This window comes from Symphalangus syndactylus, chromosome 1, assembly GCF_028878055.3.
Source record: "Symphalangus syndactylus isolate Jambi chromosome 1, NHGRI_mSymSyn1-v2.1_pri, whole genome shotgun sequence".
In the NCBI taxonomy this organism is placed as follows: domain Eukaryota; kingdom Metazoa; phylum Chordata; class Mammalia; order Primates; family Hylobatidae; genus Symphalangus; species Symphalangus syndactylus.
The window spans coordinates 90,127,114-90,152,251 of NC_072423.2; the positions used below are offsets into that span (position 1 = coordinate 90,127,114).

Below are 25,138 nucleotides of genomic sequence, written 5' to 3' on the forward strand. Positions count from 1 at the left end.
CTGGGTGGCTAGCTGGTGGGTGGGTAATTACCCTTGTCACCCCCTCTTCTGGGAGAGACAGCTATATAATCTGCCCATCAGCTGGGGAGAGAGGGCGGCCCCTCTCTACCCCCTGCTGAGGCTGATGCTTGGCAGATAGGGGGTGGCAGGACAGCCAGTGAGGAAGGGGGTGTTGGGGCCAGCTGGTAGGCAGGTAGACAAGTGAGAGAAGACAGTAGGGTCAGGGGCCCAAAGAGGCAGTTCTCATGAGCATTCATCCATTGGGATGTGTGACCCATGGAAGGTCTGTACTTTCCTTCAGTCCCACTGGCACACCAGGGGAAGAGGCACCCTTGCCCTCAGCTCAGCACTGGCCCCCCTGCAAGGACAGTCCTAAACACCCACTCCTGTGACTGGCACCACCCAGGTCCTGGGGGACTGCTTCTCCTCTTCTCTTGCTCTAGGTCCTGGATACAAAAGGTGATCTAAGTCTGGAATGTATGAAGGTTTAGGGGTGGTGCAGCTGCTGACCTGAGAGACAGATTCTGCTTCTGAAGACAGGGTAGACTTGAGAGGCAGCAGTGCTTATGTGTGAGAAAAGCCTGAGATGAACTTGTTAAATCTTCACTCTCAGAGAGCATGAATGCAGTAGATTATTGCAAACCAAAGCATTTTCTCGGCAGGGTCAGCTGTCCATTTTCTTGCTTTTCTTCATGTACCAATTCTTGGTTCCAGAGGTTCTTGTGGATTAATGCAATATCCACAATGATGCCTATAGCAACTGAGGAACCTTTTGCAATGTTTAAACCGTTCATTTACTCTTATATTTGTATATATAAATTTAGATATAACATGCATGAAGTGTGATACTGATTATTTACAGTACCAACTAGATGGGTGTTTGATGTGGTTTGGCTGTGTTCCTACCCAAATCTCATCTTGAATTGTACTCCCATAATTCCCACGTGTTGTGGGAGGAACCCGGTGGGAGAGAATTGAATCATGTGGATGGTTTCTCCCATACTGTTCTCGTGGTAACGAGTAAGTCTCACGAGATCTGATGGTTTCATAAGGGGAAACCCATTTCACTTGCTCTCAGTCTCTCGCTCTTCTCTTGTCTACTGCCACATGAGACGTGTCTTTCACCTTCTGCCATGATTGTGAGGCCTCCCCAGCCACGTGGAACTGTAAGTCCAATAAACCTCTTTCTTTTGTAAATTGCCCAATCTTGGGTATGTCTTTATTGGCAGTGTGAAAACGAACTAATATAGTGTTAAACACTGGAATTGCTAATTTGTCATTTTTCTAAAAATGTTTAATAAAATGTTATTACAATTTCAAAAGATTAATAAAAATTCAGATTTAACATATTTTCTAAATTATTATTTTTTTTTTTAGAGACAAGGTCTCACTCTGTAGCCCAGGCTAGAGTGTAGTGGCGTGATCATGGGTCGCTGCAGCCTTGAATTCTTGGGCTTAAGTGATTCTCCCACCTCAGCCTCCTGAGTAGCTGGGATCACAGGTGTGCGACACCATGTCTGCCTAATTTTTAAATTTTTTGTGCAGATAAGGTCTTGCTATGTGGCCCAAGCAGTCTGGAACTCCTGACCTCAAGCCAACCTCCCACCTTGGCCTCCCAAAGCACTGGGATTATAGGTGTGAGCCACCATGCCCAGCCCCAGATTTAATTTAAAATGATGATTTAAAATGTACACTAGGCTGGCTGCAGTGGCTCACATCTGTAATCCCAGCACTTTAGGAGGCCGAGGCGGGCAAATAACTTGAGGCCAGGAGTTCAAGACCAGCCTGGCTAACATGGTGAAACCCTGTCTTTGCAAAAACTACAAAAATTATCTGGGCGTGGTGGCATGCGCCTGTAATCCCAGCTACTTGGGAGGCTGAGGCATGAGAATTGCTTGAGCCTGGGAGGTGGAGGTTGCAGTGAGTGAAGATCACACCATTGCACTCCAGCCTCGGTGACAGAGCAAGACTCTCTGTCAAAAAACAGTTACACTCATTATAATTTGTATTTTACCTTTTAATTTCAATAAATAATTTTGGATATTTTAGAAAAAGTACCTTTATAAAAATCATTTAAAATTTTACCTTTACTATAATTTTCCTTTTGGACAAAAACTGTATTTTATTTCTTTAATCTTTTTGGATGGGTATTGTCACTAAAACACAAATTAGCAATTTTGGTGAAATAAAGGCCTGAACATTTTTATGGATTAAAACGATAAGAATTTGTGAATTACGTATGTCTTTATTTGATCACTTGTCTAAACACAGCCGGCCGTTCAACAGAATACCCAAACACACCAGCTTTCAAGCATATAAAAACCAGAGCTTTACACATGCTTTTCAATTGTGCCACTATGAATGTATATTTGTCAAGGTAAGAGAAGAGAACATATTTTATTTAACAGCTTGTTCGCTTGCTTTTGAAATATTTAGGCATATGGTATGTGGGTCTTCATTTGTGCTCTTGCAAATATTAGAGACAGGTCTGGGAGTTTTTTTTAATAACAGCTTTATTGATATATATGTATATATAATTCACATGTAATTTATGGGAGTCTTAGCTCCCCCTTCTGAAGTATATGCTTCAGTGGTTTTTAACATATTCACAAAGTCGTGCATTCATCACTAGTATCTATTTCAGAACATTTACATCACCCCCAAAAGAAACCCTGCACCCGATAGCAGTCACTCCCCATTCCCTCCCACACCCAAGCCCTGAAAATTACTCATTTCCTTTCTGTTCCTATGAATTTGTTGATTCTGGACATTTCATATCAATGGAATTATATCAAATGTGTCTGGCTTCTTTCACTTAGAATAAGGCTTTTAAGGTCCGTTCATCTTGTAGCTTTTATCAGTACTTCATTCCTTTTTGTTGCCAAATAATATTGCACTGTATGGATATATCCATCAGTTGATGGACATTTAACTTGTTTCCATTTTGCCGGGGGCAGTGGCTCATGCCTGTAATCCCAGCACTTTGGGAGGCCGAGGCGGTGGATCACCTGAGGTCAGGAGTTGGAGACCAGCCTGACCAACATGGTGAAACCCGTGTCTACTAAAAATACAAAAACTAGCCAGGTGTGGTGGCACACACCTATAGTCCCAGCTACTCAGGAGGCTGAAGCAGGAGAATCTCTTGAACCCAGGAGGCAGAGATTGCAGTGAGCCGAGATCCAGCCTATGAACATTCAGATTCATAGGAGCACTATTTTTTGTGGGCTTATGTTTTCAGATATCTTAGGTATATACCTAAGAGTGGAATTGCTGGATCATATGGTAATTCATGTTTAACCTTTTTTTTTTTTTTTTGAGACGGAGTCTTGCTCTGTCGCCCAGGCTGGAGTGCAGTGGTGCGATCTCGGCTCACTGCAAGCTCCACCTCCTGGGTTCATGCCATTCTCCTGCCTCAGCCTCCCAAGTAGCTGGGATTACAGGTGCCCGCCACCACACCCAGCTAATTTTTTGTAATTTTTTTTTTTGAGACGGAGTCTTGCTCTGTCGCCCAGGCTGGAGTGCAGTGGCACAATCTCGGCTCACTGCAAGCTCCGCCTCCCGGGTTCACGCCATTCTCCTGCCTCAGCCTCTCCGAGTAGCTGGGACTACAGGCGCCCACCACCACGCCCGGCTAATTTTTTTTTTTGTATTTTTAGTAGAAACGGGGTTTCACCATGGTCTCGATCTCCTGACCTCGTGATCCACCCCCCTCGGCCTCCCAAAGTGCTGGGATTACAAGCGTGAACCACCGCACCCGGCCCATGTTTAACTTTTTGAGGAACTGCCAAATTGTTTTCTACTGCACTACTGTGCATTCCCAGCACAATGCACAAGAGTTCCAATTTCTTCACATCCTTTCCAGCACTTGTTATTGTCTTTCTTTTTTATTGTAGCCCATCCTAGTGGTGGGAAGGGGTATCTCACTGTGGTGTTGATTTGCATTTCCCCCATGACTAATGATGCTGAGCATCTCTTGTGTGCTTATGGGCCATTTGTATATCTGCTTTGGAGAAATGCCTGTTCAAATCCTTTGCCCATTTTTAATGGGATGATTCAGGTCTGGGTGTTTTTTTTTTTTTTTTGAGACAGGGTATCTGTTGGCCAGGCTGGAGTGCAGTGGCACAATCTTGGCTCACTGCAACCTCCACCTCCAGGGTTCAAGCAATTCTCCTACCTCAGCCTCCTGAGTAGCTAGTATCAGAGATGCCTGCCACCATGACCTGATAATTTTTGTTTTTTGTTTGTTTGTTTTTGGAGATGGAGTCTTGTTCTGTCACCCAGGCTGGAGTGCAGTGGCGCCATCTCGACTCACTGCAACCTCCGCCTCCGGAATTCAAACGATTCTCCTGCCTCAGCCTCCCAAGTAGCTGGGACTACAGGTACACACCATCATGCCCAGCTAATTTTTGTATTTTTAGTAGAGATGAGGTTTCACCATGTTGGCCAGGCTGGTCTCGAACTCCTGACCTCGGTGATTCACCCACCTCAGCCTCCGAAAGTGTTGGGATTACAGGTGTGGGCCATCGTGGCTTGCCTTAGTTTTTGTATTTTTAGTAGAGATTGGGTTTTACCATGTGGACTGGTCTCAAACTCCTGACCTCAAGTGATCCACCCACCCCAGCCTCCCAAAGTGCTGGGATTACAGGCATAAGCCACCATGCTCAGGCTTCAGGTCTCATTTTGATAGAGGGATAAAGCAACAATTGTGAAGGTTCCAACACAGTAGCCTTGTGCTTGCTTTGACATCAGACTGTGCACTTTGGGGTGGGCAGAATTACCTTTTAGTCTTTACAGAAGCAGTGTCTGCCACCTACAATGACTTCTCTTCTCATCTCTTCGGTAAAGCCTTCTTTAAACCTCCTTTATGATCCTTCTCTGATCGCAGAGTGATCGCCGACCATGTTGCAGTGGGCCAGAGTTAGCTGTACCCTGCAGCTAAGCACACGGGCTCCGGAGTCAGCCTGTCTGGTTCAGATCCTGGCTCCCCCAAGCCTCAGCTGTGCAACCTGGGAGGCTAACTCTTCAGTTTCCTCCTCTGTAAAATGGGAATGATAACACCTTCCTTTCAGCGTTGTTGCAAGGGCTTGCTGAGAACATATGTGTAAATCCTGTTGCATCTCGTGCCTGATCAATGCTTGCTAGATTTCCTTTTGGGCAGAGCATTTCCAACGGCAGGGGTCACTACTTTCAGGGCAGACTTTCCATTTATGAATGGTGTGAATTGAAGGAAGCCCTTGGGGTGTTTGGCTGAAAATTGTCTCACTGTGATACAGGCAGCCATCAGGTCTGTGGAGGAGCTGTAGGTTTCCCCCACCTCTGGCTCCAACTGTCCATCATTCCTCCCCTCTCCTCCCCTCTATCACCCACGCCTCCTTGCTCCTTCCCAAATGGCGTGTGACTTCTCAGGGGATGTGAGAGGCGGCTGGAAAGTGACACCACACCCCTTAATTACCCTTGTTCCTTCTATGCCCCAGCACCTAAATTTAGCCAGCAGACCTGGGCACTGGGGACCCAGCTCCTCCCTCCCTAAGGTCCCACCCTCTCAAAGGCAGGAAAAGAGCCCCCAGGCACGACTTCTCACCATCCTGGGGGTGGAGGCCTCAGGGAAGTTGCTGAAAGGCCGGGTGAGGGCACTGGGCTCCAGCAGGGACCCTTCCTGCTGCAGCAGGCAACTGGGCTGCGAGTTGTGATGGAGCAGAATGTCACCTGCCCGCCCCCTGCCCTTTTTAATGATGGGGAAGCCTGAGAGGGAGGGTCGGTCAAAGTGTCCAGAATGTTAGGGGCACGAGCTCGAGAATCTGACAGACACTCTCTCTGACACATGCCAACTGTGTGACCTTGGGGAAGTCACACCAGACTTCTCTGGACATGCTTCCTCATCTGAAAAATGGAGACCTCCCAAGTAAGGTGACTGTGACATTTAAATGAGATAATACATGTAAAGCATGCAGCACCAAGCAAGCACCAATCAGCTCAGCCACTACCATTATCAAAGTTGCTTGATCTGAGCCGGGCGCGGTGGCTCACGCCTGTAATCCCAGCACTTTGGGAGGCCGAGGCAGACGGATCACGAGGTCAGGAGATCGAGACCATCCTGGCTAACACTGTGAAACCCCGTCTCTGCTAAAAATACAAAAAATTAGCCGGGCGCCATGGTGGGCGCCTGTTATCCCAGCTACTTGGGAGGCTGAGGCAGGAGAATGGCGTGAACCCAGGAGGCAGAGCTTGCAGTGAGCCGAGATAGCGCCACTGCACTCCAGCCTGGGCAACAGAGAGAGACTCTGTCACAAAAAAAAAAAAAAAAAAAAAGTTATTTGACCTGTTCGCAGTGCAGTGGGGACCCAGGCCTCTGGACTCACACTGTAGTGCACATGCTATGAAGTCACACTCCTTCATCAATGACTCGATGCCTCTGTTCCAGATGGGGACATTGAGGCAAAGACGGGTTAATTACCAGGACCAAGGTTACCCAACTAGGTGGCAGCAAGGCTGAGATCTGATCCCAGGTCTGCAGGCATTTGTTGCCTTTCATGAATTGTTTTGGCCAAAAGGCCCCACCTCTTCCAAACCGGTCTCAAGGTCCACCACCTCCAGGAAGCCCTCCTGGCTGTCTCCAGGGCAGATCTCTCCAACCTCCCGGGCTGCAGAATGTCTACTCCAGACCATAACCTCCTCCCAGCTCCTGGACAAGTTCTAGAAGGGAGGGCTTGTGAGTCTCTGAGGTTCCATGACAGAGTCTATAGGCATGAAAAATCACTGATCTTTTTTTTTTTTTTTTTTTTTTTTTGAGATGGCGTCTTGCTCTGTTTTCCAGGCTGGAGTACAATGGCATGAGCTTGGCTCACTGCGACCTCCACCTCCCAAGTTCAAGCAATCCTCCCACCTCAGCCTCCCAAGAAGCTGGGATTACAGGCATGCGTCACCATGTCCAGCTAATTTTTGTATTTTCAGTAGAGACAGGGTTTTGCCATGTTGGCCAGGCTGGTCTCAAACTCCTGACCTCAAGTGATCTGCCCACCTTGGCCTCCCAAAGTGCTGGGATTACAAGGGTGAGCTTTCAGATACATAGAGAAAGGGGGAGCCAGCAAGTGGGAACAGAAAAGTTAGTTGGGATGGAAAATTAGACCCGGAAGGAGGGAAAGTGTGCATGGCTGGCTCTGTACCTGAGATGGGGGACAGTGGCTTCATCCCAGAGCAGGGAGGCCAAGGATGTCCTGGTGAGGAATGGGGCCGCTCCAGGGTCAGTCAGGCCTGGAATTGATACCCTCATGTCTGGGTCTCTGGGCCTTAGTCCCTCGTCTGCAGAATGGGACAGTAAATGCCAACCTCCTGGAGGTAGGTAGAGGGAGGCTTGAATGAGATGACCAAGTGGGGACCAGCGTGCCCCACCCTGTGTCCTGCACAGTCAGCAGCCTCCAGCTTGGAGGGAGCTGGACAGAGCCTCAACCTCTCTGGTCACCTGAAGCAGCCACTCGGGCCCCTCTGCTTCGAGGGCTCTTCAGAGAGAGGAGCCTACGAGGGAGTTATGGTGTGGCTTTGCCACCCTCCCCCTCTTGGTCACACTGGAGTTCCTGGGCACAACCCCTTAGGGACACCAGCGGGGGTGGCCTGTGGCAGCCCTGACCTTTCTACACCCAGCCCCTAGTCCACAGTGCTACCAATGCCAGGCTGTCATCAGGGCTCACCAGGCACACATGATCCCACTTAAACCTCCCAGGCAGGTGCTTGCGTCTTCCCATGCCACAAGTGAGGAAACCAAGAAACAGAGGGTTAAGGAACCTTCCAGCAGTGCAGAGCTCAGATTCAGACTCAGGCAGTCGGGCCCCAAAGTCTGCACTCAAAACCACTACGCTCCTCTGCCTCCCTAAACAGGATGAGACCCTCTTCCCGATGGGCTGGAGTGATTAGATAACTTTACAGTGGTTTGGAGTAATACTTCAAGGTGTGTGCTAGAGACAGCATGTCTGGGGTGGCATTTCAGAAGTTAATTCCTCACTAGTTCTCTTCCCTGAGGGGGCTCACTGAGTTTGAATTTATCTCTTGAAATACTGTAACAATCCAGGCGCAGTGGCTCATGCCTGTAATCCCTGCACTTTGGCAGGCCGAAGCAGGCGGATCACCTGAGGTTAGGAGTTCAAGACCAGCCTGGCCAACATGGTGAAACCCTGTCTCTACTAAAAATACAAAAAAATTAACCAGGTGTGGTGGTGGGCACCTGTAATCCCAGCTACCCAGGAGGCAGAGGCTGCAGTGAGCTGAGATTGTGCCACTGCACTCCAGCCTGGGCAACAGAGCAGGACTCCATCTCAAAAAAAAAAAGAAATATTTTAACAATAATATTAACACTGATACTAATACTAACAGCTACTCTTCTTTGCGCAGGTTTTATGTGCCACGCACCATCCTAAACTTTGACATGTATTGATTCGTTTAATACTCATAACAGCCCTAGGAGGAAGGTATAATGAATTTTCTTGTTATCCAGATGAGGAAACTGAGGCTCAGAGAGGTCAAGTCATTGGGCAGCTCCCAGAGCTGGTGGTGGAGTCAAGATCAAACCCAGGCGGTTCTGGGTCCAGTCATTCATTTGTCCCACACTGTCTTAACCTCAAACTTGCCACCTCTTCCTGCCTTACCCATGTGAATGTCCCCTTCCCCCAGGGTTGGAAAGTGCATCCCACCAGGTATGGGGCAGGACCAGGAGGGACCTTACCAGCAACCAGGGTAAGGAGGAATGACCAAGGCATTCCAGCCCCAGCATGGCGGGGTAGGGTGTGGGCTTGGCCTTTGCAGTGTCGGGGATCCAGGCGGCCCTCCCAGCTCACCTGCAGATCTCCCTGCACAGGCAGGACTCCCATACCCTGGGAACATCACAAGCTGCTCCTGAAGGCAAACAGAAGACTCAGAGACAGAACAAAGGAGCCTGAGCCATAAGGTGGAGGGAAGAGGAGGGAAACGGCCACCTCCTGTTCTCGACACTGCTGGCCCTGGATCCAGTAAGTGGCATGACCATGCAGAGTGGTGCCTGGGCCCCTAACAACTGCTCCCTCAGTTCCCCACAAGAAGGCTGTTCCCTGAAAGGGCTCCATTAAATCCTTAGCCAAGAGCCACATCTCCTCTCTTTCTGTCTCAGCCAAGGGGAGAGGGCACATGTTTAGTCCGCTCCTAGGGTGCTGATCTTGTAGGGGCACATGGTAGCGTCTTCAGTGAACGGCAGCTTCTTGTTCTTATGTAGTTATGGTGGCCAAGATAAGACCACATAACCACGTGTTTTGGGAAAGGAGACAAAGAAGCGACCAGGAATGCCAAAGGGGTCAAATAAAGTTTCTGGGGCCTCCGTGAGCCTGTGGCTCTCGGGGCCCTGAGTCATGGGGTCCAGAAAACCAGGCCTGTCTGGATGGGGGGCCTGGCGTGGGAATCACATTCTCATAGGATGTTGCATGGCATCTGCAACAAAGACAGTGCATTTTCAAGCATCTTCCCGTATTGGAGCTGAGATAATGATATTCCAAAGTATGGTGCTGTGGCATGCTGAGTACTTTGAGCTAATGGAGACTGGAAGGTCTCAGAAGCAGCCTCAGAAGCAGTATCTCTCTCTCTCTGACCTGTCCCTCTTTTCTCCCCCAAGGCAGCTATAGAAATGAGAATTCCTCTTCCCTAAGGTAGGTCATAGAAAGTAGAAATATTGGGAGCTGGGTATGGTGGCTCATGCCTGTAATCCCAGTATTTTGGGAAGCCAAGGCGGGTAGATGACGTGAGGTCAGGAGTTTGAGACCAGCCTGGCCGACATGGTGAAGCTCCAGCTCTAGTAAAAATACAAAAATTAGCCAGGCATGGTGGCGCACGCCTGCAGTCCCAGCTACCTGGGAGGCCGAGGCAGGAGAATCGCTTGAACCCAGGAGGTGGAGTTTGCAGTGAGCCGAGATTGTGCCATTTCACTCCAGACTGGGTGACAGAGAGAGATTCTGTTTCAAGAAAAAAAAAAGAAGAAGAAAAGAAAATAGAACTATTACTCTTACCTTCCCCTGCCTTTCTGTGTAGGAGCTGGCCATAAGGAAATTCTCGACCCCACTTGGTCTGATAGTAGGCTGTAAGACCCTCGCTCCAGAGGGGTCCTGCCCCATACCCAGAAATAAGGAATATGGCAGACAGGTCAAGAAGAATGTGCACACACAGGCCTCGCTGGGTTCCTTCCCTTGGCCTATTATCTTTAGGTCATATTCTTTTGTTCCAATCACTGTTTTTTTCTTTTTTTTTTGAGATGGAGTCTCGCTCAACTGTCGCCCAGCCTGGAGTGCAGTGGCGCAATCTCGGCACACTGCAAGCTCCACCTCCCGGGTTCACACCATTCTCCTGCTTCAGCCTCTCTGAGTAGCTGGGACTACAGGTGCCTGCCACCACGCCCGGCTAATTTTTTGTATTTTTAGTAGAGATAGGGTTTCACCGTGGTCTCGATCTTCTGACCTGGTGATCGGCCCGCCTCGGCCTCCCAAAGTGCTGGGATTACAAACATGAGCCACCGTGCCCGGCCTCCAATCACTTTTTTTTTTTAGATGAAGTTTCACTCTGTTGCCCAGGCTGGAGTGCAGTGGTGAGATCTCAGCTCATTGCAACCTCCAACTCCTGGGTTCAAGCGATTTTTGTGCCTCAGCCTCTCAAATAGCTAGGATTACAGGTGCCCGCCACCAAGTACAGATAATTTTTGTATTTTTAGTAGAGACGGGGTTTGACCACGTTGGCCAGGCTGGTCTCGAACTCCTGATCTCAAGTAATCCGCCCACCTTGGCCTTCCAAAGTGATTACAGGTGTGAGCCACCGCGCCCAGCTGGTCCAATCACATTCCTACATGACTGCCCATTCTTCATCGAACCTTTGCATAAAAAGGTATTGTACAATCTGGATATTCATCTCTTTTCCTTTTTCTTTTTTCTTTCTTTTTTTTTTTTTTTTTTTGGTTTGTTTGTTTTGAGACACAGTCTTGCTCTGTTGCCCAGGCTGAAGTGCAGTGGCATGATCTCAGCTCATTGCAACCTCCACCTCCCGTGTTCAAGCAATTCTAATGTCTCAAGCCTCTCGAGTAGCTGGAACTACAGGTGCGCACCACCATGTCTGGGTAATTTTTTGTATTTTTAGTAGAGACAGAGTTTCACCATGTTGGCCAGACTGATCTTGAACTCCTGACCTCAAGTGATCCATCCACCTCGGCCTCGCAAAGCGTTGGGATTACAGGCGTGAGCCACCGCGCCCAGCCTGGCTCTTCATTTCCAAAGGCCCCAGTGGCATGTAAAACTTTCATTGAATACGTTTGTTATACTCTTCTCTTGTTAACTTCTCTCTGTCTTTTGGTATAGGAGTGTCAGCCGTGACCCTTATGATGGGTGAGAAGACGTATCACGCCTTTTCCACCCCTACACCTAGAAGGAGGGTTCTGCAGAGAGTTCATGAGACAGGATATATGGAATATAATCAGAGCATACCTCTTACTACTTAAGAGGTAAGGCCAGGCGCGGTGGCTCACGCCTGTAATCCCAGCACTTTGGGAGGCCGAGGCGGGCAGATCACGAGGTCAGGAAATTGAGACCAGCCTGGCTAACATGGTGAAACCCCGTCTCTACTAAAAATACAAAAAATTAGCCGGGTGTGGTGATGGGTGCCTGTAGTCCCATCTACTTGGGAGGCTGAGGCAGGAGAATCAGTTGAACCCAGGAGGCAGAGGTTGGAATGAGCCGAGATCATGCCACTGTACTCCAGCCCGGGCAACAGAGCGAGACTCCATCTCAAAAAAAAAAAAAAAAAAAAAAAAAAGATGTATAAAATGCTCCTGGGGTTCTTCTTTTGAGGTTAATTCCTTTCCTGTATGTGCTTAGGTTATGTTCATCTGAAGGAAAACTTAAGCAACTGTGTGGTAAACTGTAATATAGAAGTTTATTTTTCTCTTGGGTAAACAATATTTGGAGGTTCTGGTCCAGGGCTGGTGTGGCAGCTCTACAAACATCAGAAACCCAGATCACTTCCTTCTTGTGGCTTGGTCATCCTTAACATGGGGCTTCTACCTCATGATCCAGGATAGCTGCTCCTGCTCGAGCAATCACATGCATATTCCTTTCCAGCAGAAAGGGAGAAGAGGTAACAAGGTGCAACCTCCTGCCTCTGAATGGCACTTCTTCTTACAACTTATACACATGGCCATACCCGGCTGTAAGCGAGGCTGGGAAATGTAGCTTGTATTTCAGGGGGTTGTTGCCCAGCAAAAATCAGGGGTTCCATGGCAAAGAAGACAGAACAGATGTTGGGGAATAGTTAGCAGTCTCTGGCACAGCATGGTATTCCTCCATTCCACGGAGAATGATGGCCATGTACTTTCTGGTACTCTGTTCCAGGTGACCTTGTTCTTGTATGTTACATGTTCTTGTGTGTTACTTTTTTTTTTTTTTTTTTTTGAGATGGGATCTTGCTTTGTTGCCCAGGCTGGAGTTCAGTGGCGCCATCTCAGCTCACTGCAACTTCTGCCTCCCAGGTTCAAGAGATTCTTTTGCCTCAGCCTCCCAAGTAGCTGGGATTAGAGGCGTGCACCACCACGCCCAGCTAATTTTTGTATTTTTAGTAGAGACAGCGTTTCACCATGTTAGCCAGGCTGGTCTCGAACTCCTGACCTCAAGTGACCACCTGCCTCAGCCTCCCAAAGTGCTGGGATTATAGGCGTGAGCCACCTCACCCAGCCTTTTGTGTTACTCTTAACCCCTCACCACAAAACCAGAACTGCCCTGAAAGCCAGACTCAGGCCTCCAGAACAAAGCCCTTAGCCTGACGTTCAGGGCCCTTTGCCACTGGGTCTCAGGAACTGCCACAGCCCCTTGCAGCCTGTGTCCAGCCTCTTGGAGCCACCTGCCTGCTCCATTCCTTGCCTCCCCAGACTGTTCCCTCTGCCTGAATGGCCCTACCGGACCTCCGATGCCAGGGGCACTCCTATCCAACCTCGAAGACCCAGTGCTAAGGCGTTGCTCTGTCAGTGCAGCCTTGCAGTGCCTCGCTGGGCGAGAATCAGAATCCCTTTCTCCTGCCCTCCCTTGGGCTTCCGGAGCCTTCCGTCATTCTCTATTTATAGTTCAAGTCAGGTGCCCCTGGACATGTTGCTGGGAGGGAAGGGCCTCAGCTGGGAGAGCCGGTTCTGTGACCTGCTGGGGAAGGGCTGGGATTTTCCAGGATGCCTCCTCTAGCCCTATAGTCCCTTCGGCTACCTCTGTCTACGGGGAGATGGAGCCCCCTACCTGGACAGTCTTAATCCGGGGCACCTGGTGGTTGTTTGTCTCCTTGGCTTTGCTGTGAGCCCTGGGGCCCGGGGATGGGCTTCTTTCCAGCCCTGGGCCTGCTCCTGCCTCTGCTGTGGTGAGGTGACCTGAGTAACGGGTTGGGTTAGGTGGACTCTATATTGGTAGGGTCAGGCTTGCTCTAGGAGAGAGTCACAGTTGCAAGAGTTGGGTATAGAGGGCAGGAACCGGCTGTAACTTTGCAAAGCTCTGTCCTGGGACGCTCGGCTTCCCTCCTATTGTCCTCCACCCTCCAGAAAGCCCAGCAGGGAGAGAAGAGCCCTGTGTCCCCATACTCAATGCCACTGTCACCTCCCCTCACCCAGCCCAGCCACTCCCCGTCAGCTCCAGACCAACTCGGAATACTCGGGAAGCTGGATCCCTCGACCTCCTCAAGCCATTGCTCAACATCCCCCAATCACAGCCCCCCAACTCCCATCTCCAAAGGCCTCTCTCCTCCCCAGATCCCCGGCTGTCACCATCCTCATTCTTCTAACAAGCTGACAAACTTGAATTCTGAGTGAGCATGACCTGGGGTCTTGGGCCTGAGCTGCAGCCCTCTGCCTCCACCCCATCCCCCACTTACACGCCCACTTTCAGATACAGACACCGACCCTGACACCAAGGACATCTGCTGGCTGAATGCCTCCTCCTGCCCTTTCACGAGTTCCCACACCCCGCCCTGACTACCTGCACCCAGCCCTGGACCCTCAAGTGACTGTAGGAACCCTCTCTATGAGACTCAGCCCTTTTGCCACCAGTGAGACTCGCAGGCCCAGCTGACCAGCACCTTCTTGTCTGCTATGGGCCGTGTGACCTGTGGAATCCCACCACATCTGCTGTGAGCCTCGCCTGAATCAGGACCAAGTTTAGGTGTTCAGAATCAGACGGACCTGACTATGTGACCTGGGGCAAGTGACTAACCCTCTCTGAGCCTCTGACATTTGTAGCTGACTCCAATCTGATACATGGGCTCTTCAGGGGCCTGAGGAGGGAAGGTTTGAAACCTCATGGGTTTGAAACCTCACTCTTCCCTCCCTTGCCCTTGGAAGGTGAGGGCAGGAGGCTCTTTCATGGGTGTGGCTAGGATGGGGAGGGAGGACCAGGAAGCCTCCTGACCTTGCCCCAGGAGCTGGCAGCCCCCAGTCCCACCTTGTCCAGAGATCACCCAGGGGAGACCACTCTGGCTGAGGGATGCAGGTGCTGGTGCCAACTAGGAGAAGCAGTCTAGGGCGCCTCCCAGTGGACACCAAGGGAACGTCTGCTCTGGCTGGCCTGTGGTCCAGCCCTGTGATTTCAGCCCTTGGCCTGCAGTCAGGCTCCAGTACTGACCCCAGCACCAGCAGTGGCAAATTCCACTTCATTTGAGGAATCTCAGTTTCCTCTTCCACAAAACAGAAATAATGATAACATCACCACACAAGACCACAGTGAGGCTTCCTTTGGGCGACCCAGGCGACCCGCCTTCCACACTGTTTTCCAGGTCTAGAGAGGCCAGGGCTTGCCTGGGGACCACAGCGAGCAGTGGTGAGGAGCCAGGGGTTCAGGCTCTCAGGCTCCTGGTCCACTGCTCTTTCCACTCCTGGGAGGTGCCTCAATGTGACCTTGGACTCTCCAGGTCTATTAACTCCTCCGTGTGGCTCTGCAAGTTTTCAGATGTTTTAGTGCTATTAACACGCCTGTCCCAGGAACGAGCTTACAAATGCATCCAATTAACCTTCTGCCAACAATTCTGGGACGTGATTTCTTTTCCAGCCTTTGCAGGGAGATCTCTGTTCCCATCTCCTTCCTGGAAGACAGAAGCCTTGTGTGAGCCCCTTGTGTGATGTTACCCCAGCTGGGCCACCGGACATTGGTCCTCAGCAGGGAGACTTTGGGTCCTCCACCAGGACCCAGGGCTGACCTGCATGGCCAGGCCCCATGGCCTGGGTAGAACCTTGTTTCTGCTCCAGGGGAGGAATTGCAGGGGTGAGGGTGTGTGGAGGAAAGGGGCCTCCACAGTGGGGAAGGGGGCTACAAAGGGAATCCCAGCCCCAACCCCAGCCCCAGAGGACCCATTTATTTGCTCTCTAACTGTGGTGAAGGGGCCCTTTCTAAAATGCATGCAGCTCCCAAGTTCCTCTACAGCAGCGTCGGGCTGGTGCTGGGCATTGAGCGGGGCAGGAGGGGAATTCAGCCACCCCAGGTGCTGTGGCTGTGCTGTGGGCTCTCTGTTTTCACGTAGGCCATGTGTTCCTCTGGAGGTGGCTGGCCATGGGGCCCCTGGAATTGTGGGCTGGAGCTCTCCTGCTCCCTCTGGCTGGGTCTCTATTGCTGTAGCCCCTAGAATCACCTCTTACAGCCTTGATGGGCCCAGGGGACTTGACCCTGAGGCTAGGAACCCTCGGGCAGGAGGGACGTGTTCATAAACACATGCACGCTGTGTCATACCAGCTTTTAGACAGACAAAGACGGAGACTGGGTGACCACATGACCTTCCAGACTCACACAACAACAACAACAACACACACACACACACACACACACACACACGAGAAGCGCGCTTCCCAGCTGAACTGGACTTTCACAGTCTATCTGCTCTTCCCTCACTGCCTCTTCCCACCCTCACCTTTCCCTCTTCTCCCAGCTCACCTAGCCCCTGCCTGCACTGAGGGGGACATAGCCCCCAACACGTCCTTGGCTTTGCAGATGCTATCCCCCTTGCCTGGAATCCCCCTGCCGCCACCGCCTTTTGCCTTCACCCCACTCTCCTGACAAACACCAGCTCACTTGCAAGGCCCAGCTCAACTCAATGCCTCTTTCTCTGCGGAGGCTTCCCACCACCTCTCTCCTCCTGGCATAATTCATCTGTGTCCCCCGGTGCTCCCGGGGCCCTTGCACAGACCTCTGCAGCTCCAAAGGCTTCCTGCTGTAATACTCTGTGCGCACAGCTGAATCCCTGACTCGACTCTGCTGAGAAGGTTGTGCTTTTTTCTATTTTGTACGGAGGGCAACGGGAGGCCATGGAACAGTTTTAAAGGAGCTGCGCAACAGGATCGAATTTGTGCTTTGAAAGATCACCGGGGCAGCCGCGTGGCAGACGGAGGCAGGGAGAGGATGGAGGCAGGGAGAGGATGGAGGCAGGGAGAGGGAGGGCGCAGGAGGCTTCTGTCATTGTCCAGAATGGAGTCTCAGCCGTGGAGATGGAGGTGGAGGTGGGAGAGGTGGAAAGATTCCAGAGATATCTGGGGGAAAGCTTCCCCCTGGACAGTGGTCCCCAAGCCCAGCTGTGCACCCAAATTTCCTGGGCAGATTAAAAAAAAAATAGGTTTCTGGGCTCTACTCAAGATGCACTTAAACGGGATCTCAGGGGCTAGAGCCAGAATCTGTTTTTTTGTTTTGTTTTGTTTTAGACGGAGTCTCACTTTGTCCCCCAGGCTGGAGTGCAGTGGCGTGGTCTTAGCTCACTGCAACCTCCGTCTCCTGGGTTCAAGTGATTCTCCTGCCTCAGCCTCCTGAGTAGCTGGGATTACAGTTATCTGCCACTACGCCCAGCTAATTTTTTGTATTTTTTGTAGAGATGGGATTTCGCCATGTTGGCCAGGTTGGTCTCGAACTCCTGACCTGGTGATTCACCTGCCTCGGACTCCCAAAGTGCTGGGATCACAGGCATGAGCCACTGAGCCTGGCCCAGAACCTGTTTTTTTTTTTTTTTTTTTTTTAATTATCATTATGAGGCGGGGCGTGGTGGCTCACGCCTATAATCCGGCACTTTGGGAGGCTGAGGCGGGTGGATCACCTGAGGCCTGGAGTTCAAAACCAGCCTAGCCAAAATGGTGAAACCCTATCTCTACTAAAAATACAAAAATTAGCCGGGTGTGGTGGCATGCACCTGTAATACCAGCTACTCAGGAGGCTGAGGCTTGGACCTGGGAGGCGGAGGCTGCAGTGAGTCGAGAGCCACTGGGTCACTGGACTCCAGCCTGGGTGACAGAGCAAGACTCTGTCTATCATTATGGTAAAAAAAAGAACATATAACATAAAATTTATCATCTTAGCCATCTTTAAGTGGACAGTTCAGTATTGTTAAGTATATTCACGCCATTGTAAAGCAGACCTCCAGAACTTTTTCATCTTGCAAATCTGAAACTCTATACCCATTAAACAACAATTTTCCATTCTCCCTCCCAGCCAGCCCCTGGCAACCAGCATTCTACTTCTGTTTCTATGGATTTGACTGCTTTAGATACTTCATATAAGGGAGTCATACAGGATCTGTCTTTTCGTGACTCAGAATCTGTATTTTTAAAAAATTCAGTTGTCACAGTGGCTCATGCCTGTAATCCCAGCACTTTGGGAGGCCGAGGCAGGCGGATCACTTGAGGTTGGGAGTTCAAGACCAGCCTGGCCAACATGGTTAAACCCTGTCTCTACTAAAAATACAAAAATTAGCAGGGCGCAGAGGTTCCAGTGAGCCAAGATCGTGCCACTGCACTCCAGCCTGGGCGACAGACTGAGACTCCATCTCAAAAAACAAACAAAAAACAAAACAAAACAAACAAACAAAAAAACGAATCCCCAAGTACTTCTGATGCAGCTGGTGTGTGGTCTGCAGTTTGGGAACCGCTGTCCGTGTGGCTCAAGCTGAAAGGTACCCTCTAACTGTCTCTTTGCTATTAGGAGCAAAATCAGATTCTAGCACCCCCAGAACCTGGGGTGGGGGTTCCTTTTGACCTCTGGGGAGAATTTTCTCCTAGACAGGCTCTCTCCCAAAGTCTGCTAGTCAGATCTGGTAGTAACTCCACACCCCACATTATTGTTAATTTTCATGACCTACATTTATATCGTGTTTTAGATGCTGCTACTCAAAGCGTGGTCTCGCATTCCTTGGAGCTGATTAGAAATGCAGGGTCTCGGGCCACCCCCACGGTTGAATCCGAATCAGCGCGTTAAGAAGTTCCTCGGGGAATTCATGTGCGCGGTGCAGTGCAGCATGGGAGCACAGCTTCAGGGTTTACAGAGTGGCATCTGGCGGGAGTTGGGGGAGGGAGGCCTGACCCCAGAGCCTGGCAGGAGAGGTAGCTGAGAGGCTGGGAGGCGGCCCAGGCAGATGTGAGCCTGGTTTTGTCTCTCTCATCCCACTGCCACAGTTCCCATTAAAAGAAGCTGTCCCCACAGACCTGTCAACAGCCTCCTGGTGGCTTAGTCCCTGGACCTCACTGAACAAGCAGCCCTCCCAGGCCTCAGCCACCAATTCTCAGGGCCGCCTGGCTATGGGAAGGTGGCCCTGTGCTTGGCTTTCTTATTTCACGGCTTGGCCTGACACAGACCTTCCGGCAGGGCACCTGCTCTCGTGACGTCCCAGCAATCCCATCCGTTTGCACCTGTCGTAACGGCTTACTAGGCACTTACTAAGTGCCAGGGGCTGAGAATAGGGCTCCGCAGGCACCAGGCCATTTGGTCCTCACAAAAGCCCATGAGGATGCTGCAAGGATTATCTGCATTTGGCAGACAAGGAAACCAAGGCTCAGAAAAGTGAAATAACTTGTACAAGCTACCATAATTAATAAGTGCTCAAGGTGAGATTTGAACTCTTGTCGGTCTGCTGGGCCTGAGTTCTTAATTAGAATGCCTCCATTTTTGCTGTGTTTTTATGGAGAACACTGAAGTTCAGTTTTGCAACCTGCCCAAGGTCATATGGCTGTTAAGTGCTGAGCCTGGGACTTGAACTCAGGGTGTTGTATTCCCAAACCTCAAATTCTTAACTGCTTGGCTGGTTTCTTTATCCCAGGGGTCTCTAGCTTCTAGGTTGTGGACTGGGACTGGTCTGTGGCCTGTTAGGCACTGGGCCACACAGCATGGGGTGAGCAGAGGGCAAGTGAGAGAAGCTTCATCTGTATTTACAGCCACTCCCCATCACTCTCATTACTGCCTGAGTGCCGCCTGCTGTTAGATCAGGAGCAGCATTAGATTCTCATAGGGGCACGAACCCTACTGTGAACTGCACATATGAGGGATCTAGATTATGCACTCTTTTTTTTTTGAGACAGAATTTCGCTCTTGTTGCCCAGGCTGGAGTGCAATGACGCGTTCTTGGCTCACCACAACCTCTGCTTCCTGGGTTCAAGCAATTCTCCTGCCTCAGCCTCCCGAGAAGCTGGGATTACAGGCGCTTGCCACCATGTCTGGCTAATTTTGTATTTTTTTTTAGTAGAGGCAGGGTTTCTCTATGTTGGTCAGGCTGGTCTCAAACTCCTGACCTCAGGTGATCCACCCACCTCGGCCTCCCAAAGTGCTGGGATTACAGGCATGAGCCACCGCTCCTGGCCTTCTGCACTCCTTATATAGGTCCTTGATACCAAAAAGTTTGAGGACCCCTGCTTTACCCCCTGTTACAGATGTGGGAGCTGAGACAGAGATGCTGTGCAAGTCAGCCTGGGTGTGTGCGAGTCTCCTAGTGCTGTTCTGTTCACTCCAATTCCGGCTGCCTGGGCTTTCTCTGGCATCACCCCTCTCTGTCTGGGCTACCTCAGCAATAACCGGCACTGGGGGCTGAGTAATCCCCGCCCTGTGGGAGGCTGAGGCAGGAGGATCCTTTGAGTCTAGGAGTTCAAGACCAGTCTGGGCAACATAGCAAGACCTCGTCTCTACAAAAAATACAAAAATTAGCCAGGCGTAGTGATGTGTACCTGTGGTCCCAGCTACTTGGGAGGCTGAGGTGAGAGGATGGCCTGAGTCTGGGCGGTTGAGGCTGCAGTGAGCCGTGATGGTGCTACTGCACTGGGCGACAGAGTGAGACCCTGTCTCAATAAATAAATAAATGAAACCAGCTTTGATGAACCAGAGTTCCTGGAGCCACACCTGTAGCATGGAATGCTCAGGAGCAGGCCAGGCACGGTGGCTCACGCCTGTAATCCCAACACTTTTGCAGGCAGATCACGAGGTTAGGAGTTCGAAACCCGCCTGGCCAATATAGTGAAACCCCGTCTGTACTAAAAATAGAAAAATTAGCCAGGCGTGGTGGCACGTGCCTGTAGTCCCAGCTACTCGGGAGGCTGAGGCAGGAGAATCACTTGAACCCAGGAGGCAGAGGTGGCAGTGAGCCGAAGATTGCGCCACCACACTCCGGCCTGGGTGACAGAGCGAGACTCCATCTCAAAAAAAAAAAAAAAAAAGAATGCTTGGTTGCTCAGCACAGTGCGGAGAAATGAAGACTGACACCTCTCGGCCCCACAGCTCCGTGCCCCATGTAGGAAGCCGACTGCACACCTGGGCACAGGAGGTGGCGAAGTGCAGCAACTGCTGGTGGATCAGGAGGTGGTGGAAATGGGAACTGATAGTGTGGGTGGAGCTTCTCACCCCCCTAGGCACTGCCAGGTGCCCACCACAGCTGGGATGGTGGCTAGGGCAGGATGAGGGCTGCAGAGCTCCTGGGGTGGCCCTTGGCCAGCCGGGCAGGGATGGGAGGGTCTGTGGGCTCCTCACTAGCTCTGCAACTGCAGGCGAGTTACTTAACCTCCCCAGACTTCATGCGTCATCTATAATATGCCTCATCTGTAATTTTTTTTTTTTGAGATGGAGGCTTGCTCTGTTGCCCAGGCTGGAGTGCAGTGGCACAATCTCGGCTCACCACAACCTCCGCCTCCTGGGTTCAAGCAATTCTCCTGCCTCAGCCTCCCTAGTAGCTGGGATTACGGGTACCCGCCACCACGCCCAGCTAATTTTTGTATTTTTAGTAGAGGCAGGGTTTCCCCATGTTGGCCAGGGCTGGTCTCAAATTCCTGACCTCAGGTGATCCACCTGCCTCAGCCTCCCAAAGTGCTGCGATCACAGGTGTGAGCCATGGTGCCTGGCTTACAATGGCTCCTGGTACTGCTGAGAGCTTTCAGAGCATCACATATCTAAAGTGCCTAGCACCCAGTTCACATTATCACATGGGCTGGCCAAATCTGAGAGAGGCAATTTACACCTGGCTCCTGTGAGGGACAGGTGAATTATACAGTATACAGGAAAAATATTCAGTGCCGGCTATACAGCAAGCTGTATGTCAGTAACAGGTGTTATTATTTTTAGGAACAGGGACAGCTACATACTTTGCAGAGCCCAGTGCAAAATGAACATGTGGTGCCCTTGCTCACACATTATGAAGAATTTCAAGGTGTCGACAGCAGAGCATTAAATCAAGCTCTAGCCCTTTGGAATGTAGGGCCCTCTGCAGTTGCAAAGGCTGCACAACCATGAAGCTGGCTGAGACTGGGACACAGGACACCAGAATCTTTATAATGGGCTCAGCTGTCTGTCCTTGGGAGGGTTGCCTGTCTGCTCAATGCTGGCGATGAGTGAGGCTTTGGGTTCCATGCCTCCCCTGGTCTCCAGATTATTCTAGGAGAACCCCTTGTTACCTAGGAACTCCTAATAGCTGCTTCTTGGCCCAGCCCCAGATTCATCTGTCTGGAATAAGAGAACAGGATCCTTGAGTGTGAGGGCAGAAGACCCTTTGAGATCATCCCCTTCCCACCCCAAAATGGTGAGGACCTGCCAAGGACATGTAGGACCCAATGATGGGGCAGGACAAAGACCCAGCCTCTGACTCCCAGCCTGGGAGCCCCATCTGGAAGAAGCAGCTTAGGCCTGATGAGGGCGCCAGGGATCCATGGCAGCAGGAGGGTGTGCTGGGGAGGACAGTGCCACACCTGTCAGCCTGAGCTGTCCCTGGAGGAGGGGAGGGAGGAGTTTTTGTTCTCTTGGCTTCTCTGTGTTTTTTTGCAGTGGCACAAATTGCTTTTGTAATAATAGGAAAAAACGATCAACGAACCTTCATTTAAGAAAAAGCACAGCGTTCTCATGGGAACCAAGAGGACAAGCCCTTAATGCAGTGTGTTCAGAGAGAAGAAAACAAGAAAAGAAGAGACGATTGGATTACAGCAATTGCGCTTGTAACTCCTCCCCGCCCACCCCCTCGATGAGAAGCTGGTTTGAAGGACTGAGTATCAAATCCCTGCTGAGCTCTGAGGCTCCAGGTGTGGATGGGGTGTGGGGCCCGTGTGTGTCAGTGTGCGTGGGTGCGATTGTGTGAGCAACTGGGTGTGTGAGGTTCAGGCCCAGTCGGCTTGTCCAGAAGCCGGGCCTGAGATGCCCTGGGGGTGCCAGGAGAGGTAGAGAGATGCCAAAGGAACACAGGCTTTGAAACGAGGCAGAATTGAGTTGGAGTCCCAACCCCACTAACCCCACCTCTCTTCACTCCCCAGGCAGCATAGAAAACAATGCCTGCCTCTTGCCAGGCGTCCTGGTGGAAGTGACATCGTCTTTAAACCTGTGTGGAGGCCAGGCGCGGTGGCTCACGCTTGTAATCCCAGCACTTTGGGAGGCCGAGGCAGGCGGATCACAAGGTCAGGAGATCGAGACCACGGTGAAACCCCGTCTCTACTAAAAAATACAAAAAATTAGCCGGGCGTGGTGGCGGGCGCCTGTAGTCCCAGCTACTCGGAGAGGCTGAGGTAGGAGAATGGCGTGAACCCGGGAGGCGGAGCTTGCAGTGAGCCGAGATTGCGCCACTGCACTCCAGCCTGGGCGACAGAGCGAGACTCCATCTCAAAAAAAAAAAAAAAAAAGAAAAAAAACCTGTGTGGCAATCCCTGATGCACCGCCGTGATGCCCAGGGAAGACAGGGCGACCTGGAAACCCAACTACTTCCTTAAGATCATCCAACTATTGGATAATTATCTGAAATGTTTCATCGTGGGAGCAGACATTGTGGGCTCCAAGCAGATGCAGCAGATCCACATGTGATGCAGCAGATCCGCATGTCCCTCTGCGGGAAGGCCGTGGTGCTGATGGGCAAGAATGCCATGATGCGCAAGGCCATCCGAGGGCACCAGGAAAACAGCCCAGCTCTGGAGAAACTGCTGCCTCGTATCTGGGGGAATGTGGGCTTTGTGTTCACCAAGGAGGACCTCACTGAGATCAGGGACATGCTGCTGGCCAATAAGGTGCCAGCTGCCACCTGTGCTGGTGCCATTACCCCATGTGAAGTCTCTATGCCAGCCCAGAACACTGGTCTGGGGCCCGAGAAGACCTCCTTTTTCCAGGCTTTAGGTATGACCAATAAAATCTCCAGGGGCACCATTGAAATCCTGAGTGATGTGCAGCTGATCAAGACGGGAGACAAAGTGGGAGCCAGCGAAGCCACGCTGCGGACCATGCTCAACATCTCCGCCTTCTCCTCTGGGCTGGTCATCCAGCACGTGTTCGACAGTGGCAGCATCTACAACCCTGAAGTGCTTGACATCACAGAGGAACCTGCATCCTCGCTTCCTGGAGGGTGTCTGCAATGTTTCCAGTGTCTGTCTGCAGATCCACTACCCAACTGTTGCATCAGTGCCCCATTCTATCATCAACGGGTACAAATGAGTCCTGGCCTTGTCTGTGGAGACTGATGACACCTTCCTGCTTGCTGAAAAGGTCAAGGCCTTCTTGGCTGATTCATCTGACTTTGTGGCTGCAGCCCTTGTGGCTGCTGCTACCACGGCTGCTCCTGCTGCTGCTGCAGCAGCCCCAGCTCAGGTTGAAGTCAAGGAAGAGTCGGAGGGAGGAGTCAGACGAGGATATGGGATTTGGTCTCTTTGACTAATCACCAAAAAGCAACCAACTTGGCCAGCTTTATTTGCAAAACAAGGAAATAAAGGCTTACTTCTTTGAAAAAAGAAAAAAGATAGAAAGAAAGAAAGAAAAGAAAGAAAGAAAGAAAGAAAGAAAGAAAGAAAGAAAGAAAGAAAGAAGAAAGAAAGAAAAAAGAAAATAAAACAACACCTGCTTCCACGGTTGTGACAGTGGGGTTTAAAGAAAACGAGCAGGCGCTGGGCGTGGTGGCTCCTGCCTGTAATCCCAGCACTTTGGGAGGCTGAGGCGGGCGGAACACAAGGTCAGGAGATCAAGACCATCCTGGCTAGCACCGTGAAACCCTGTCTCTACTAAAAATACAAAAAATTAGCCGGGCGTGGTGGCGGGTGCCTGTAGTCCCAGCTGCTCAGGAGGCTGAGGCGGGAGAATGGCGTGAACCCAGGAGGCGGAGCTTGCAGTGAGCCGAGATCGCGCCACTGCACTCCAGTCTGGGTGACTGAGCCAGACTCTGTCTCAAAAAAAAAAAAAAAGAAAAGAAAAGGAGCAGGCAGAAAGAGCACACAGTAGGTGTTCAACCAGAGTGAAGCACACCCCCAGCCTCTTAGAGGCCACAACAGCCTCAGAGCAGGCAGAAGGAGCACACAGTAGGTGTTCAGCCAGCATGAAGTCCCCAGCCCCTGACAGGTTACGACAGCCTCAGAGCAGGAAGAAGGAGCACACAGTAGGCATTCAGCCCTCATGAAGCAGGCCCCCAGCCCCTGACAGGCCATGACAGCCTGAGGCAGGACCTCATGGTGATCTCTAACCTGACCCCAGGGGAGGACAGGAGGGAGGAAGGATGGCACCCTGGGAGGCCAGGGCCTGGCGTCCCACCCTGTCACCCTCGTGCCTAGTGTCCAGGGGCTCCGAGTTAGCCGTGGCCTAGCGCGTAGCCTTAGGAGAGACCCTCCAGCCATTCGGTGGAGCGTGGAGACCCCTCGTGGCCACAGGGAGGACTGCAGCTCTCAGCGTGTGACCTCTCGCCAGCAGTGGGGCTGCTCTACAGCCCTGGGAGAGCTCTGCAAACATTGCTTGAGCTCCTTTTTATTTTATTTTTATTTTTTGAGACAGGGTCTCACTCTCTCCCAGGCTGGAGTGCAGTGGCACAATCTCAGCTCACTGCAACCTCCGCCTCCAGAGTTCAAGCGATTCTCCTGCCTCAGCCTCCTGAGTAGCTGGGATTACAGATGTGT

The 25,138-nt window shown here is 51.1% G+C and overlaps 1 pseudogene; it reads left to right on the plus strand.

The window, feature by feature from the left end:
* The first annotated feature begins 1,076 nt into the window (after positions 1 to 1,076).
* On the plus strand, positions 1,077 to 23,916 carry LOC129490380 (large ribosomal subunit protein uL10-like; annotated as a pseudogene).
* The last annotated feature ends 1,222 nt before the right edge of the window (positions 23,917 to 25,138 follow it).